This window comes from Lissotriton helveticus, chromosome 6 (assembly GCF_964261635.1).
Source record: "Lissotriton helveticus chromosome 6, aLisHel1.1, whole genome shotgun sequence".
Taxonomy (NCBI): Eukaryota; Metazoa; Chordata; class Amphibia; order Caudata; family Salamandridae; genus Lissotriton; species Lissotriton helveticus.
The window spans coordinates 506,365,204-506,380,184 of NC_136067.1; positions in this window are offsets into that span (position 1 = coordinate 506,365,204).

Below are 14,981 nucleotides of genomic sequence, written 5' to 3' on the forward strand. Positions count from 1 at the left end.
CCCCTAAGCCAGGTGGAACTTGGTTGATTTCCTTTGCGGGAGTCCTAGCTTGAGCAATAGTTCCCATGGAGGATCTTCTTACCCACTCAAATTCCTTGGAGATACGTCGTTCCAGCACTGTAATTTTGTCAATCAGTAGGGCACCGGCTTTTACAAAGTAATTATCCAGAGTACCAGTAGGAGCACCTCCGGCAAGGGCACTTTTACTCCTGGTTTCTCTAGCTGCCACGGTCCTTTCTCAGCAGCCAATAGTTTTGATTAGGTATGGGGAAGAAGAGCCAAGGGGGGTGGCCCGGTCCGGTCTCGCCCGTGCTTGAACGGCCTCAAACGGCCCGCTCTTTGCCCGGGCTTCGCCTGGCGCCCACCCGCGCGCGTCCCGCATCGCGGGACAATGAGGTCACTTAAATCCTTCCTGGCAGGGGGCGTGTCCACCGGGGGAAGAGGCACCAGCTGTAAGAAGTGAGGCCTGCTGGACCTCGCAGTCCCCCGGTGATTACCCCTATCTGCGGAAGTCCCTTGAACAGAAGGCAGCGCCCGTGGAGTGGGGACCGCAAGACAACAAGACACGGCAGATTCGGGGGTTAACCCCTTCAGTGCTAATGACAAGGGTAACTCGTCATGGAGTTTCCATTGATTTCAATTGAAATTCAATGGTCCTCCTAGCACACCCCTTAGCATCCAAGTGGTTAAAACGCTTCAGGAAAGTCCGATCTCCTCCAGTGCAGATAAGCAGCAGTCTGAGAGAAAAGCCAAGTGATCACAGGCACCACTCACAATGCAGGCCATTCACTTGACCTTCTTTTTACTAACGTCTCAGGTGTCGAAATAGAACCCCCTGCCCCTCTACTATGGTCAGACCACTATATGATAAAATTTGTCATCCCTAATAATATGATCAAAGTCGACCATAAGAATGAACTAATAGTCCAAAGATCCTAGCGGAAAGTCACTCTATCTCTCTTTTCTAAACATTTTCGCCTAGACCCCCCAGGCCATGAAGTCAGTGTAAATCAAACTGAACATGACCTTGACAAAGCAATCAGGACTGCTTTGGACAAAATAGCCCCCCTCCCCCGGATTAAAATCAAGCTTAGAACTGCCCCGTGGTTTACGGACCAGTTAAAGGCAACCAAGTTCCTGTGTCGTACGACGGAGCAGCAATGGCGAAAAAGTAAAAAGAGTGACGACCGTAAAAACTATAAAAATATCCACCACAACTATATGAGTGACATTAAATTGGCAAAATAGCAATTTCTTCTAACCTGGATAAATCAGGCTGAAAATTCTTGTAAAGAATTATATCAAATCTTCAAAGAATTCACTACCCTCTGCAACCAGCCATCGGTCCCAAATTCTCAGGACTGGCCGGATACGCTCTCCTAATTCTTTGAAGACAAAATCTCCGCCATTCACTATTCCTTTCCACCACAGCATAACAACACCTATTCTGATGATGTGCACAGCCTGTCTCCTAAACCCCATTGTATCCTGAATGAATTTGTAAAGTGTGACATAAATTTGGTCACAACTGTTATGTTAAAGATAAAATCAGGTTCGCCAACAGACCCAGTACCCCCGACATTTTTTCCCCACTATCGCACCGGTGATTCTACACAATCTAACAAGCCTATTTAACAAGTCTCCTTCGGAAGCAGCATTTCCTACAATGTGGAAGGCTGCTAGGGTCAAACCCATATTAAAAAAAACACAGCCGACCCAAAACTACCTCTTGACTATCGCCTCATATCCCTACTTCCCTATCTTGGTAAAATGCTGGAATCTCTTATAAACCACCAACAGTTAGTTGCCCACCTTGAGAGCCATGAACTACTTGATCTTTCACAGTCTGGCTTCAGGGCGGCACACAGTACTGAGACAGCTTTGGTTGAAGTTATGGATAATGTTAGGCTGGCTTTGGATAAACACCAGTCAGCCTTTCTCGTCCTGCTCGACCTGTCTGCCGCCTTCAACACCATCTCCCATAGCATTCTAGAACACCGGCTGTGGGAGATTGGTGCCAGGTGAAACGCCCTAAAGTGGCTCAAGAGCTACTTGACTGACCGAGTAACCGCAGTCCAAATGGGAAAACATTTTTTTTAAGGGGAGAGGCCTGTTGCGATGGGGGTACCTCAGGGCTCTATCTTGAGCCCGACCCTCTTTAATCTATATATGACACCACTGGCCAAGGTGATCAGTTTCTACGGTTTTGATGTCATATCCTATGCGGATGACACGCAGATTCTGGTCACCATTGGCCCGGACCCTGCTGAAACAAAGCAACGCTTCAAACAATGGATGTCTCACATTGATAGATGGATGAATTCCAACTGTTTCCAATTGAATGGAGGAAAGTCCGAGATCTTGCTGTTTGGTATGGCCTAGGAGCATTGGTCTCATGACTGGTGGCCCTCCAATCTCGGCCCCTGTCCTACCCCCAAATTAACAGTACGGAATCTGGGCATCTACATGGACAATCAATTATCTATGAAAAGTCAGATTAACCATATCACTGGCACTTGCTTTGGAGTAATGCGTAGCCTCCGGAAGGTTTTCAAATGGATCCTCAGTGAGGCCAGGAAACCATTAGTCCAGGGGCTAATAATCAACAGAATGAACTATGGAAATGCCCTACTGTTCTCAAACAATGAAAACATGTTGAAAAGGCTTCAAATTGTGCAGAACACGGCTGCCAAGCTGGTTCTTGACCTTCCACCTAGTATTTCTTCTGTTCCCTGCTTAAGATCATTACACTGGCTTCCAGTAAAGAAGCAAATTCTCTTTAAGATGTTATGTCTGATCCATGAGCACATGTAGGGAAGGGGACCAAAATACTGGTCCAGAAAACTACAGTGGTACCAGCCAAGCCGAACCCTCAGATCAGGCAATGCATCATTGCTCACTCCTCTGAGAATCCGCACACAGCCAGGAAAGGTGGATGAACTTTCTCCTTCCTCGGCCCGGCATCATGGAATAAATTCCCTGTTCACTTGCGCATCATCCCCAACCATAACCGTTTCCACAAACTGCTGAACACTTGGTTATTTGACATCTAAATCAACGTCTAATCAAAGCCATCTGAAAGCGCCATGAGACTTTTTAGTGATGTGTGTGCGCTATACAAATGTACCTGATTTGATTTGAGAGAAGCCAACCTGCCATCCATCTCCTAGTATTTGATTTTCGACTGCAGACAGCAACCTCAAAATCCTCTAATTACCTTCTCCACAGGTTCTTCAGAGCCTCCACTTTTATTCTCTGTGTTCTCAGCCATGCAGCTCCTGAATCCCTCTGCCTCCCATGTAGCCTCTTCTGTCAACCTTTGCCCCTGACCCAGTTCTCCTAATTACACTGCTTGAAGCACCAAGGTCATTTCCACTCAAAAAGGAGTAGTGTCACTACAGTAATAGGGTTAGCATTCATTTCACAGCAAATAGTGAGCCAAATGTTATTGTGAGTTTTTAGAGAGTGTCTATGGTGTCCTGCCACCTTGGGCCCTCTCCAGGTCGATTTTAGCCTCCACTGATCACTTTGGGATGTGCTGCATTGTTCTCCAGGACTGTAGTGGTAACTCTGGCTTTCCCTTCTTATGCAGCAGAACCTGAGTGCTGGAATGCTATTGGAGTGTCCCTGTTTTCCTTTTTTGGCTCCAGCGCTACATGCAACCCATTTTTAAATATGTTTTTAACAGAGTTTTATATAGCGCAAACTTGACCTGAATCTGGTATCAGAGTGCTTTACATAGCACCAGTTGCATTACATGAGGACACATTCATTTTTGTTAGGCACAGGGAGATTAAGTGATTTGCCCAGAATCACCGGATGTTCAGCGTCAGTGCCAAGACTCGAACCCAGTTCTCCAGATTTGTGGCCGACCGCCCTAGCCGTTAGGCCAACTTCTCTCCCCAAGATGGATTTGACCCATGATTGAAGATGACCGGACATATCATCACCTCGTGAACATTGTGGGTCAAACCCCTTTCATGTATTTGAGAAAGGGATGAGACACCACATTATTTTGCCCTTCCTCTGGGAGAATCACCTATGGTCCGTTGGGTATCATTATGTTTCAAAGTATTTTAGTATTCGTTCCACCTGGAAACTCCTATGCACCTGATCGGTTTTTTTCTAATGAAACCACACACATATTAACCCAATGCATTTTATTTAAAAAATTGAGGAGTGTTTATTTGCATATGTGCATTAACACAAGTTAATCTAAATATTCTCATTCCTTCTAATTGCAGTTTATTGTCCAGTATAATTAACAGACAATTTATCAAACTTGTTTATGTCCAGATGTTCTCTCGTCAAATTTGGAGGTCAAATGCTTGCATCTCCCCTATGTATGCACCTGTTTGTATCTTCGCTTATGGCCATAGTTTCTCTTTCTGCTTTTTGAATCCACTAACTCATATCTGTTCCCAAGTACCCTTTTGTATATTTCTAGTTTTCTGTCTGGTTGGCCAAGCCATGTCTTTTCTTGTCTGGATGGACAGCATCCTCAGAGCTGGTGGGCGATTTTTGATAAGCGGAGCGAGGAGATTGGTGGAGGTGAGGCTGAGAGTATTGAATGGTTGGAAGATATTAACATGGGACTGCGAAAACAGCAGGTAAAGAGGAGAATAGGGTAGCAATAAGACCTGAACTTTGGTGGTGAGGGGGGCTAGTACTTCAGATAGTGGTGGTGGAAGCTACAATTCATGCAGTGATTTCGTTGCGGGCGCTGCATCGCATTTGGCGATGCAGCGCGCGTAATGACATTTGTTTTGTTGATTTAATTGTCTACTTACCTGCATTCATCCGTATTATGGTGTTTGCTACCCCCCACTCTGCCCCTCCCCCACCCTACATCACGGCCCGGCAGCACTCCCACCAGGAGCTGCTACTGAACTGATAACATACCCAAACACACATAACATACACTTGGAATGTTAACGCTGTGTGTTTTCATAATCTACAGTTGCTCTGCTGTAGAAAGTACCTGGAGTGGGTTTGGATAACATGGTATAAATCTCTATGGGAGATGCTCATAGTCCGAGCTAAATAACATATTTTTAGCGCGTGAATAAAATAAACTTTAATACAAAATAGTGAGGGCAGATGAGTAAATTGTGTTAGGTTTTCTGCGCTTCCTCAGAGGATTCATCAAATATGCAAAAGATGCCAGGTATATTTTCAATTCTCCCCAGGACCAGGGTCCTTTAGCTACTAAAGGTATAAAACTTGCACTACTATGGCAAATTAAATCTATATTTCCCAATTATATTTTCTACAAAATAACAATTGTCTTCCTAAAGCATTGCACTTTCTGTTTCAATAAAAAGTTCTCAGTACTACCATCACAGAATAATCCAAGTTAAGTAAAAAAAAATGTTCTTGCATATTGCATTCAGTGACAAATAACCTGTAGTGAGAGAAGTGGAATGCAGTTGTTGGGAGCGGCGATATATGAAGATGAAGGGATTCAGCTGTTTCTGTGCCCTCGCTGCTGACTAAGACAATTGGAGCTGTACATCTTTAAGACAAGAATGAGCGAATGTACATACTAGGTCCGTAAATTGCCCCTTTCATCCCCTCAAAAAACACAACTTGTCTTTTTAATTCTGTTTGAGATCATTTGAACCTGTGCCTGGCTTTACCACTATTTTGCTTTTCTTTAATTTTTTTAGTGATGCTGCAATATTTTTGTACATTCATTATTAACGTTATTGGTTGCTCGGTTTATGCGGCATTTTTCATGTATTGATAATGCTTATTTGTTTGGCAAGTTGCAGGATCTTCCTCAGTTATACAGGAAACCTATGTGTACTTAGTTTCTTTTTAACGCCTTCGCCGCGGCGGATATTCCGCTGCAGTGCTGAAAAAAATGCCGCGTGCACGCTTTGGACAGCCCCCGGCCGTCCGACGCACACGCCCACCATGACGTTGGACGGCCGTGGCCGGTCCGATGCATGGAAGGGGTTAAACAACTCTCTTTTTTTTATTTAAAAAATGTAAGTTGCCAAGTACAATTGTAGTAGGGGAACAGCCATTACAACGCAACTTTTACGACGCAGTACCATCACAACGCAACTATTACAATGCAGATGCCATTACAACGCATGCCATTACAACGCATGACAATTAATATTAATTTAATTTTAATTTCTTTTAATTTCATAAATTATATATATTATTTTTTTATGTTTTATTTTAATGTAATTTTTTTGTTTTATTAAATAATTTATTTTAAATAATGATACCATTTAAATACAATTTTTTTTTTTTTTATTATATTTTAATTTATTTAATTCATTTTAACCCCTACACTATCCAACACTTACCCTACTATTACACCCCCCTGGAGTTAGAATAGTAAATGTAACCCCTACACTATCCAACACTTACCCTACTGTTACACCCCCACACTTACCCTACTATTACACCCCCCTGGAGTTATAATAGTAAATGTAACCCCTACACTATCCAACACTTACCCTACTATTACACCCCCTGGAGTTAGAATAGTAAATGTAACCCCTACACTATCCAACACTTACCCTACTATTACACCCCCCTGGAGTTAAAATAGTAATTTAAACCCCTACACTATCCAACACTTACCCTACTATTACACCCCCCTGGAGTTAGAATAGTAATATTTACCCCTACACTATCCAACACTTACCCTACTATTACACCCCCCTGGAGTTAGAATAGTAAATGTAACCGCTACACTATCCAACACTTACCCTACTATTACACCCCCCTGGAGTTAGAATAGTAATTTTAACCCCTAAACTATCCAAAACTTACCCTACGATTACACCCCCCCTGGAGTTAGAATAGTAAATTTAACCCCTATACTATCCAACACTTACCCTACTATTACACCCCCCTGGAGTTAGAATAGTAAATTTAACCCCTACACTATCCAACACTTACCCTACTATTACACCCCCCTGGAGTTAGAACAGTAAATGTAACCCCTACACTATCCAACATTTACCCTACTATTACACACCCAAGGAGTTAGAATTCTAAATTAAATTTAAAAAAAAATAAATTAAAATAATTTAATGAACAGTTTTTGTAATTTAATTAAAATTAAAATGGATTTATAAAATTAAATACTTACCTATACTTACGTTGTAATGGCATGCGTTGTAATAGCACCTGCATTGTAATGCCATGCGTTGTAATGCCATGCGTTGTAATGGCATCTGCGTTGTAATGGTTGCGTTGTGATGGCATGCGTTGTGAATGCATGCGTTGTAACGTCATACATCCATTGTAGTAAGCATACCGTCCGACGCATGGAAGGGGTTAAACAACTCTCTTTTATTGATTTTAAAAATCTAAGTTGCCAAGTACAATTGTAGTAGCATACACCCCTATACAAATGAGCTCCCAAAACTGCATGAGGCGTACATCACCAAAAAAAGAGTAATGAGTGTGCAAAGTGATTTACAATATTTTTAAACTTAACTTAAGCTCTCCTGTTAGTGGAAAAAAGAAGGGCAGTCGATTTGCAAGAATAAAAGTATGAAATCTTATGTCAGCAAAGATTTCTATATGTGTGAATATAATTGTTGGGGTGTCATAAGCCACCTGGTTAGTTTCTACCAAGGTTGTATAGTTGTCTTTTTCATTGTTTATAGTTTATGGATGAAAGATGGTTATGAAGTTTCCAAGAACATTGGATGTTTCATGTTCTGATGCTTCCTCTTTGTATTACCCTCTCCTGAGGTTGAATTGATGAAGCAAAGCTTCGCATATTTTGCGGCTTGCCGAAATCATGAACCTCATTTGTGTGTAACAAGGTAACCCGTGTATGTTTTACTAACATTTATGTTTAGTTTGGAGAAAGACCGTGAAGCTTGCACATGTGTTTTACTAAAATAATTACTCGAGTCATCTAAAATGGCCGCCGCTTGTATTTAGTTACTGCGCATGCGTCAGCCACACTCACGTGTCCTGACGCGTCTGCAGAAGTGGAGGGAAAATTATGCGCATGCGTAATTCATAGCTGTGCTTATCATGTGGTACTGCTCGTGCCACTGCTCTTGTGACCGTGTCAATATAGCTAACATTTAATTGCAATAAGTTTATTTCTTGATGATGAGTTAAAAGTACAAACCCTGTGGTGTGTTTTCATAATGACATTATTATGTATTAATTTGTTTTTCGCTTACTTTTTATGTACCGCGGGGAATGGGGTATGTCTGTGCCGAGAACCATTTTGGAGGTCCTTCTGCGCCTGCGCAACCTACCAAGCCGGAGCAGACCTTGAATGATGGAACTTAGCCAGTTGGCAGTGATGAGCAAGATGCTCCTGAGAACGGCCCGAAAACTCGGCTGAACCAATCATATGTCCTCACAGTGCAACAATGTAAAGGTTTCATTGTATTGCTGCACAGCTTCTCATGGGAACCCCAATCTAGTTAGGCGGTACCCTATTATGCTAATGTAGGCTTAAATTAGACTGTTCTGATTGGTGTGTTACCCAAATCCTACCTTAGGACCAATCCAAATTGAGAGATTCTGACACTTTGCAACATTGGGGGGGTGGTACACTGTCCCAAAACTGTATATCTACTGTGGGTTCCCCTGGGGAACCGTCCGACTTGTCTGGTTTAGCTGACCTGTCACTGACCCAACGCACTCAATAGGTGACTGAAGATACAGAGCGCTGCGAAGCACTCTGTCCGAATTTGACCATAGACTGAGGTTCTACTGAACCTTAAAGTGCTGGCGAAGCACTTAGCTGGGAGTTTGCTGACCCAATCGGGGTCTTGATCGATAGCTGCAGAACGGGTGAAGCGCAGGCGTTGCTTCCGAACTGTGGGTTCCGGTCCTGTCCTGAAGAGGTCCTGTCCTGAGGGTTTGCTGTCCTGTCCTGAGGGTCCTATCCTGATTCCTATTCCGAGGGTATCCTGTTCTGTCCTGGGTGTCCATTCTGCATCTGCTGTCCTTTGAGGGGTATCCTTCCTTGAGGGTTTCCTGTCCTTAACTGACCCGTGGCCAGGGTTTGGTTTCCACACCTTTCTAGGTAAATATTGCTCTGAACCTCTTGAAATTCTTGCACCTTCTGAATTTCTAACTTTTGCTTTAATAAAGTTCAACATTGCATATGTGATATTTTCCATGCCTTTCCGCAACTATTGAAGGTCATTTATAATTTTCCATAAGTTTATTCCTATGTCTTCTCATTTGTTAGAAATTATATTTTGCATAGCAGTGTGTCATTTCCTGATATGGTCTAGAACTTCATTGCCTAGATTGTTCAAAGGCCCATTCACCTTAAGTGAAGCGTGTTATTCATTATAAGCTCTCCTATAGTCACCCACACTTAGGCTATCCCTGTTTAGATAATACTGAATTGCATAGTATCTTTTCTCGTTACATTTTATTAGTACTTTGATGATTACTCTGTCATTATTTCTTTATGCATATATAATTTACGTTATCTTGGTTATTGATTGCCTTGTTTTATTGTACCTCATGCAAGAAAATAATGAACTTTAGATAAATATTTTAAAACTTCCAGTTGTCCGTGGTCATTTAAAACAGTATTTTGAATGTTATTGGTTGGGTTTGTATTTTGTTGCCTTTCTTTTACAGCTAGCTCCCTGATTCATTGTGGTCATTAGGTACCCGCATCAGTGGATGGTAAGTCGGGTGCACCGAAAATTGGTAGTAGGGAACACACACACATCAACTTGGTAGAGCTCGTGAAGTCACCCGATCGATGTATATGGTGATTTGAAAAGTATATGGGCCCTGAAGCCGGAAACGGCGAAAACTATTGGTCGGGTGGCCTCGCGCGCTCTATCAGTTTTCTGGTAGCTAGAGGATGGTTAGGGACTAGTTGACAGTAAGGCAGGGATTAGTTGGACTAGTTGAGTCGATAGCTGCTAATACATTGATGCTGCTATAAGAGCGGCCATTCCAGGGAATTGATCACTCTCTTGTGAATACGCTGCTGAAAAAAATTCATGAATTGCTGTATTGTTATCATTCTTGTTCTTATATTGTTATATGTACTAATCCATGCATTTGTAAACCGAATCGTTTCATGTTGTCCGAACTCCCCGGGGAATTGAAAGGGCAAGTGGTGAATAGAATCCATTGTCCTGAGGTCACAGGTTCGAGGAAAGTTAGGTGCAGGTTAGGATAACCTGGAAGCACTAACTAGGGTTTTCTGAATACATGTGTGAATAAATGACAGTAACGGGGTTCATTGGCAAAATTCCCATAGTGGCGTAACCTAGTAAGGGTCACATCGGAAGAGTAACAGGTTCCTCGGAGCTAGTGTGAAAGCAGAGGGGTCCGCTGAGAAACCTTAAAACTCGGAATATATCCCGGAAAGAAGTGGATGAGTTTAGGGGAATAACAGGTTCACCGATGCTAGAGTGAAGGGTAGGCGGAAGAGATCTGCCCGTAGCAAGTGAAAAGTAAATGGAAGTAGTTTACTTGCAGTAAAACGATTCTTTCTCTGCCTAGACACTTGAACACTGTGGCGAATGTGTATTTGTTGTAAAATAACCAAGCACTGAGCACTTTAAAAGAAAGAAAGTTTCCGTTACCTTGTGAAGGGAGGGAGTCAGTCGCGAAGCGCCTCTGACGTCACTTTGTGCCGCGCTGGGATTGGTTGAAGCAGCGGGCGGGTAGTGGAGCTGGAATTGTAAAGGAGGGGTGAGCGCCGGAGCGTGGGAACTGTCTCACGAAGGGGCCGCGCACCCATTGGCGGAGCTTATTTAGTATCGCGCACCCATTGGTTGCACGGATTTCAGAAGCGCGTTCCGATTGGAGGTAGTTTGTAAACAAAGTTTAGTGTAGAAGTCGTATGTGGCACTCGCAGACTACAGGAACTCGACCTGATCCAAGGCACCTAGGGTTTGAAAGGGATCAGTGGAAGACTAATAGATACGATATTATGTACGGAACCAAGAGAAAAATGTCCCTTGTAAGTAAGGTGAAAAATTATTTCAAAACGGACAAACCGATAAAATCTAGAGAAGGTGTTCTTGTCCCAGCACCCAATACTCCCGCCTCATTCATGATGTTTGACCGAGGGTACAATACCTGTGTGTGGTTGGAGAATTGGGTGAAGTACACAAAAGATGACGGAGTATTGGCTTTTCCGTTAGATGGTACTTTCAATGGTAGGATCTTATTTAATTTAAGAACCCGAATGAATGAACTGCATCCCAGACCGAGACTAACGCAGTATGAGGCATTAGAGGAATGGGAGATTGAGGCTTTTGAAAGAGAAAGACCCCGAATGGACAAGGGTTTGACCAAGTGGTACCCCAGGCAGAAACAGGAATCCAGGGATAAAAGGATGAAACAGTGGAGGCAGAGCATGATTGTTGAGGGTCTGTTTCCCATGATGCCGGCATGTCATAACGTGGGAGCAAGTGAGAAAAACATTGGGGGGGGCCGGGGGAATCAGATGATGAATTGTTAGATGACATCTGTACCAGGAGTCCGCCACCTTATAATGAGGGAACCCGACCTTCCAGTGTAGGAGATGTTCCTAGACGCCACTTCCTAAAGGAAGAAGACAGGTCCCCGGGACTGGGAGGGGGCTGGGAGGGGGTGGTCAAGTATTGCCCTATCATGAAAAACCCGAACAAATGGAAACAAGGGATATATATCCCAAGGTGCCCGCAAGCCAGGAAGAAAAATATTCCCGTACGAAAGTTTTTTTTCCCAGACCCTTGTATGAAAGCGAAGAGAAACCATCGAATTCAGGACTGCCTTTTGTTCAACCTCCATATGGGGAAGAGCGCAGGTCCTTTAATACTGGAACTTTATTCCCGAAACCAAATTATGGGGGAGGACCAAGTGAAACGCATCCTACTGCCCCGAGTTTTACTCCTCCATTGACCCCACAGATATTACATGACACAACTTTAAGAAGGGTACTAGTGGAAAAGGAGCAAGAGGCTCTAGCTAGACAAAGGACAGAGATAATTCAGAAAATCTCCCAGTTAAATTCCAGTCCTGAGGCATTGACTATTCCAGTAACTATCGGACCGGTGGTCCCGTTATACGGAAATGGTCAGGGAAATCCGATTACTCCAGTTATGACCCCAGTCATGGCACCCCCGAGACAGGAACCGATAATCATAGATGATCAGTCCAGTGAGTGCGAGTCTGAAGTTGCGTTTTTGGACTTGCCCAATAAACCAACCGGAAAGGGAATGCAGCAGAGGCATAACCCTTTTAATACAAAAGAAATTAAATTAGAGACAGCAGCAGGTACTAGGAATGTCTCTCTGGTAACTCCGGATGAAATTGAGAGTTGGAGTCGTGAATTAGAGAAACAGACTCCGCAAACAAAACCTTTGGACCTCTACAAGCTGAGGGTTGAAATAGAAGAATTAATGGCAGGAAATGTGGGGCTGGATCGATTGAATACCTACTCTGAAGAAGAATTGTCGTTCATATGTAAAAGTTTTACAAGGAACACCAGAGTGCTCCACGAAAAACTGACCGAAACGGCAGTTAGTATGGGGGTAGATATCTCAAAATCCAAGCCCTTACAGAAACCGTACAGAGCAGACTTCTCAGACAAGGATATAGAACACCTGAATGTGGCAGGGAAGAAATTGCAGATTAAAGAATTAATGGGGGTACTGCAGAAATGGGGAGATGTGGAAAGATGGAGAAGCAGGTGGGCGAAAAAGAGGGAAGAGGTTCGCTCCCGACAAGTGACTCCTGAGTTTGCTTTAAGGGAGGTAGAAAAACCTGAGCAGTTATGCCCCATGCGCGAAGTTCCAGGAGGGAAATATGTGCATGTCCCCTGGTCTAGGCAGGATATTGTGTCTTTCACGAACGATTTTCCAAAATTACGAGAGAAACCAGTTGACTGGTACAGGCAGGTGGAGAGGTTCGTGAAGGTACAAAAGTGTCTGTGGAAAGACCTGGATGGGTTTTTCGACATTGTGGTTCCAGTAGATTTATGGACCCAGTGTAAAATAGCCATAGACTGGCCCAGTGAGGAGTACCCCAGAAACAAGGAAACTGGAGAGCCATCAAAGGATGTCATGCGAAAATATGAGCAGGTAATTCAGCATTTGAAAGAAAAGGTGCCCGCAAAAGAAACTGATTGGACAAAAATAGATAGAACAACACAGGAAAGGGACGAGACAGTGCACTCCTTCTATGAGAGGTTATTGCAGGTATTTAAAACATACAGTGGTATTGATAACATCGACTTGAAGGATATGACGCACTTTATTTACAGGTTTGTAAATGGTTTAAGACCTGAAATTTGTCAGTGGATAAAAGATAATAAAATCTGTTGGCATACTAAGAAAATGGATGAGGTCCTGCGGTACGCTAAGTACTGCGAGGACGAGATGGCAGAGAAGAAAAAGGCCCTTAAGGAAAAGGTGATGTGGGCTCAGGTGAAGCTCGCAGAACAGCAGGAAAAACAATTGAGTAACATGGTTAAAAATGCTGAGAACAAAGGTCCTGGGGGAGGGGGTGGAGGAAAGCCCCGGCCCAAATTTAGCAGGGAAGAGGCTATGAAGAAATTTCCCTGCCATCAGTGCGGCGAAATTGGACACTGGCGAAACGAGTGTCCCCAATTAGTCGATGTTAATGAAAAAACTCCTGATTTAACTCCACAGACGCAGAAAGAAAGACCAAGAAAGACTCAACCCCAGGTAAAAACAGTTCAGGTGCCTCGAGCACCCAAGCAGGTATACAGGGGAAGACAGGCAAAAAATGAAGAGATAGAGGTTTGGGAAAGCGGGGAAAACAGAAATACAGCAACTTCGCAGTATCTGCTAAATGATACCTTCCTTTGTAATGATCAGGACTGACGGGGCCTGAGAGGGGAGGACGAGGAGTGCGTACTTGGCGCTTCCTTGCCGGTAGACCAGTCTGGACCATATATTGAAGGAAGGGTTGACGGAAATGATGTCACCTTTCTGTTGGACACTGGCGCTACCCGTTCTACTGTGAGAACAGTGGACGTTCCAAACCTACCCCTCTCGGGAGAAAATATCCAAGTAGTGGGTGTATCTAATCAATTGATTAGTACTCCTGTTACCGAACCAATGGAGATTTCAATTGGAAACTTTAAACAGATGCATAGATTTGTCGTCTGTGACACCAGTCCAGTGAATCTACTGGGTCGTGATTTGCTGTGCAAAATGAACTGTACCATTTTTTGCACACCAAAAGGTGTTGAAATACAGACCCCAGATGGAGATGGCATTTATAAACTATTGTTACTTAGACCTGACTCAGAAATTAAAAGATTGACCCTGCAGGATTTGCCCCAAGAACTCCAGGAAGCAGTAAAACCGGAGGTGTGGGATTTTACTGGAAAAGATGTGGGGTTGATGAAAGATGTGGACCCCATACAAATAGCCATCAAGGACAACGCAGTATATCCTAACACTAGGCCTTACCGAATGAATGCTGAAGTGAGAGCAGGTGTCACTCTGGAAATTCAAAAATTATTAGAAGGAGACATCATACAGGAGGTAATGAGCAGCCCATGCAACTCGCCGATTATGGGCATCAAAAAGCCTAGTGGCAAGTACAGGGTAGTGCAGGACCTGAGAAAGGTTAACAAAATTGTAGTTCCTTGCTGCCCTATTGTCCCGAACCCTGCAGTGATATTGTACCAGATTCCTTGGGATGCTGAGTGGTTCACTGTGATTGATTTATGTCATGCATTCTTTTCGATACCCCTGCACCCCGACAGCAAATTTCTTTTCTCATTTGCCTTCGAGGGTCACGTGTATTGTTGGAACAGGGTCCCGCAAGGGTATACAGAGAGTCCCTCTATCTTTAATCAGATCTTGAAAAAATGTCTAGAGACTTTGATCTTACCTGGGAACTCTGTGTTAGTGCAGTACATAGACGACCTTCTACTGGCGTCTAAAAGTCATAGGGACTGTGTAGTTGACACCATTGCCCTCCTAAATCACCTGTGTGAGAAAGGGCATAAAGTGGCCCCTGACAAACTACAG